Below are 5,000 nucleotides of genomic sequence, written 5' to 3' on the forward strand. Positions count from 1 at the left end.
CTAATTTACGTAATTTGCACAGAAACTAAACAAATTGCTCATAAACGTTCAATTTTAGTTAAATATGACAGTTAAGATGTAATAATCATTAATAAACGGTTTATATTTACATTAGGGATGACTTGACACTGTTTAACATTTTTTTTATCCTCACTTATAAGTGGCTTTGGATAACAGCATCTGCTAAATGTAAATGTACTGTCAAATCAGAAATTATACAGCCACCTTGAACTTTTCAAACAGAAAGTTTTATAATATAACAATTAGGTTGTCCCAATCAGCTTTCTTTGCTCTCGAGTCCGAGTCATTTGATTTAAAGTATCTATTGATACCGAAACTTAATGTGATACTTCTATAATATAAAAATAAAATATTAAAGAAAAGCAAAGAAACAGATCCAGAATGTTTCTTAGTTTTTATTTAATTCACATTATTTTAACAATCAACAACTCCGTTAACAAACAGAACACTTCTGTGAGGTAGTTTGAACAATCAAGTAATAAATAACATCAATTCTTCCCCTCTTGCAATCCCAAGTTTACATATCTCATCAGATATCCACATCTACATATCTACACATCCACATATCAGTTTGCTATGACAATGCTGTCGTCATCAACTTTGTAATACCTCCAGACCGCAGACATACTCGAGTTATTGCTAGATAAGATACGGTTGGGGCCAGAAATATTTATTGATATTATTTATTAAATTTCCCATTAATTGTATTTTATTAACGTCTACCCCAACTCTAAACCCAATCGTCACAGTAATGTAAAAAAAATTAATTATTGTTATATAGTGTCACGCACATCAATATAGCATTATTTTTGTATCCGCAGCTATATCCTATCTAGACATTACCACATACTCGCATTTTCTGCTTTAAGCTGCTTCTGTGTTCTACTTTTTCAGCATTTAACCAATAGCATCTCTGATACATAGTGATGACATCATGCCACACGCATTGCTGTTTTGTGTGAAGTGAAGAAAGAGGTCTAACTCCGTGCCACCGCATAACTATAGATGTGTTAAAATATAATGAGAATATATAAATAAATAAATAAATAAATATATATATATATATATATATATATATATATATATATATATATATATATATATATATATATATATATATATATATATATATATATATATATATATATATATATATATTCAAGTCCTGATCGGGATGTAACGTCTAATTCTGATTGAGTCTGAAACCATGTGATCGGGCCTGATTTCCAATCATGTGATCGGACCTGGACATCCCTAATAACAATAACTTGCAAGTTTAACTATGTTGGAACAAAATCATCTTGATAATCTCAGATAATTTTGACAGAAATTAACAGTATATTATAATTACAATCAACCCAGACTCTCTGCGGCAGCCTCTTCACTTCCACTGTATGAAGAATTTAGGGTTGAAACGTGTCACAGTCTACTTTATTGTGCTTATTTCCATAAATAAACTATAGTGTCCTGCACCCAATATTTTAAAACCATAAAAATCTCTGTATAGTCTCTGAATAGGTTTTGATTTGATTTTCTGCAGTGTACAAATGTTACAGTATGTTTTTCATGTAAATATTGCACAGTAAGTCTCAGGAGCGCTTACACTTCCCTCCAGCCCTTTTAAAGCTGTAATATGGAGTGTCTTTCTCCCCCCCCCTCTGCCAAAATCTTAATTTATACCCGCATTTAATCACATTCAGTCTCAATGCATAACATTTCCTCCAAAAAAAAAAAAAAAAACCCAGATAGTGACCAGTAGTTCAAAGACATCTCCACCTCCAGTAGCTCCGGGAGAGCCCTTATCTCCAACTTGGCCGTTCTGCAAAAGGCCAGCGCCGCGGTGCCCCGTTCTGACCATGAACCACATCCGCTCGGAGGCCCGTCCTGCCTAGAAACCCAGTAAAGGCTTCCTGCCAAGAGATTGCGGGGGAAGTCTGTCAGCGACGACCTGCTTTCTGTCTCCTAACTCTCCTTCTTCCAGCGGCTGATGCTAACTCACGTTCACCCTGCCAACCGGAGAGAGCTCGCAGCGCTCTGGCATCTCCCCATCTCCCTGTCTGCACGGGTCCGGTTAACCGCTTCTTCCTCCAGACTCTCATCACTTCCCCCTCGACACATTCAGATGCAGTGCTTTGGGCTTTTTTTAACTCTCTATAGTTGCGCTTAGCAGTTGCTTGGAGACTTTTTTTTTTACTAACTAGCTATGACTCCTTTCATTGTAATCATAGTTAAACTGGAAGCATAAGTTAAATATTTTAGGTTATAATGCATTTATGTTTAAAGGAATAGGTCATACTAAAGTGAAAATTGGCTGTCCAAGGTGTAGGTGGCTTATTTCTCTGTCCAGTACATCGTTTAAGATCAATGGTGCTTTGTAAAATGCAAGTCAATGGCTACAGGGATATTGAGAGTCAAAAAATATATAAAGTCAAAACAAAAGTAATATTTGTGGCTCCTGATAATACTTTGATATCTTAAGTAAACAAATCAATCTGTGAAATAAAGTCAGCATGATTACATTATGATCTGCTGACTAAGAATACACAAGACATGTCACTCGTATTGTTTTGAATGAGGAAAAGTGTAACAGTCAGTATGGCGAATGTGCCAATCATTGCTCGCTATAGACTGAAGTTTCTCCAGGGGAGAAGCTCAAACCGTACATGTGCTGTTACGACAGTTTTTGTGGTCAACAAACACACTGAATTCTTTGCAAACTCTTGCTTCACAGACATAAGAAATATATCAACATTCAGCTTGACATCTGTAGCTGTAAATAAACCAAGTGCACTTGAAAACAAAAGTTTTTTTGTTTTGTAATTTGTATGAAACAAATGTGTGGTGCAGTCCGTTCTGTCAAACGCACATCACATGACAGCTACTACTAAAATGCCCACAAACTTGTAAACAAAACGTCGCTGTCATTTCTGGAGATTGCCAATCATGGAAATTCAGCATCTAGAGCAAGAGCGATCAGACAATAATTATTCAGAGTATGATAATGTGTAGAACGACCATAAATGAAGTTGGTGTTGGGATCTCGTTCCCTTCGAGTGCGCATGCTCGTTAGCTCGGGCAACCTGTAAAAATTCAGATTTTGTTTGATTCAAACATTTAGAAACAAAACTCATGAGACAGTTTATATTTAATTTTATTGGTGATTCCTAATATTTAGGATAATCATAAGCTTGGCCAACAGTTTTGGAGAATTAGATTTTTCCCCATTCATATGAATGCCCGAGCATACTGCCTGATAGTCATCTCAAAGATGGTGCAGAATGAAATTACTTGCCTTAAAGGCACTTTAGCCTTTTTGCAACAGGATCATTTTGTTGAATGTCTATTGCTGTTTTTATTTACACTCCAAGTTCCAGTAGCTGTTAATTCGTATTTTGTTTTTTAGCTAAAAGTATTCTCTACTGAAGTATTCTCTACTAAAAGAAATCACCTACATCTTGGATGTCATAATAGCGAGTAAATGAACAGCAAATTTTCTCTTATGAGTGAACTTTCCATTAACTTGACATTTTACATGTTTAAGAAAACAAATTAACACCAACTTTGTTATTAATTATTTGTTTTGGAAACTAATTCAGATATTTCAATCAGTTCTTATTTTGATGAACCAGTATCAATTCTTAAGTAGTTAGTTCAGTTCATTCAGTTAATGTGCTAAAATTCTGAATTAAAATTTTAGATGCACTTGTTCAAAAACAGATGTTAAAAGCTTTGTAATAATTCTTTGTTACTTTATTAACTAATATAATAGTTATTTTGTAAGACTCTTTAAGTTAAACTCAGTAACCTAAATTATACTGATGAAAAAAATCAAATCGACTAACGATCGACTTGAGGGGCATCCTTTTTCAATTGTTGCCATATTGCAGGCAACAGGAACAAATAAACAACAGTAAGAAAAATCTTGCCAGCATGATATTTGATAGAACATATGTGAAATGTGATTCATGCATTGATAATATATGTGTACATGAGTGGAAAATCCACAGTACAAAAACTGAGCCACATTGAACTTTGACTGTCTCGCAAATATAAGCAAGGCAGGTTTTTCTATACAGCACAAATTCATACACAATGGTAATTCAAAATGCTTTATATAAACAGGAGTAAAAGAAACATAAAATACAAGTATAAAAAATGAAAACAACAAAGAATAAATTGGTTAAATGTGTTTAGACATGTAAACTACTTTTTGTTGTGCTTTAGTTAGGGCAGCAACAAACCACCCTTGTGTGGTGCAGGCCATTGAAATAAATGGGGTTTATAGTGCCAGAGTTGGGTGTAAGGCGTTCGACATTAACGCGTTGCTGTATTATAATTACATATTTGAGGAACGCAGTAATGTAATGAATTCCATTTTAAATTTTGTGTAATTTGATTGCAGTTACTAAAGTCAATCTAATTGCGTTACCTAGAAAAAATGCTTCTTTTAAATCACATTTTCTGCTGCAATGTCAGTTAATAAGCATGTGCTACTGTATGTCCAGTCTCTAAAGAACTTTCGACTGCTTTAAACTCGACCAGCTACTTGTTCAAGCACTTGAACAGAAAGCATTCTACAACAATAAACGTCACCAAGGAGGACACCGCTGCCCAAAAAACACAGCAGCGCAACTCGGCCTAAACAGGCTAAATTGGATTTTTGTGCAGGATAGGGAATGAAGGTATCTACTGAATGTGAAGAGAAGTGTAGCTGCTTGGGGCAGTTCACATATCTTTTGCGTGCGCGTATATTGGGAGCGCATATTGCGCACGCTCGCATTTCCCAGACGCACCAGTTAAACTGAACGATCAGCTTTAAACTTTATAAGGAATATACACATTTCGGTAGAATAATTACCTCTGATAATCACAGAACACCCAAACACTGCAGTGCTTTTGTTTACCATGGATGTCAATGGTTTCAGGTATTCAGTTTTCTTCATGTCTACTTTTGTGTTAAAAAACAAAAAAAGACGAAC

At 35.1% G+C, this 5,000-nt stretch overlaps 1 protein-coding gene across 4 annotated transcripts in view; it reads left to right on the forward strand.

The window, feature by feature from the left end:
* Window positions 1-5,000, forward strand: part of dennd1b (DENN/MADD domain containing 1B) — a 207,361-nt gene that overhangs the window by 159,611 nt on the left and 42,750 nt on the right. The gene's annotated exons all lie outside the window — the stretch shown is intronic.

The sequence above is a fragment of the Danio rerio genome, chromosome 22 (assembly GCF_052040795.2).
Source record: "Danio rerio strain M-AB ecotype USA chromosome 22, GRCz13ab, whole genome shotgun sequence".
Classification (NCBI taxonomy): Eukaryota; Metazoa; Chordata; class Actinopteri; order Cypriniformes; family Danionidae; genus Danio; species Danio rerio.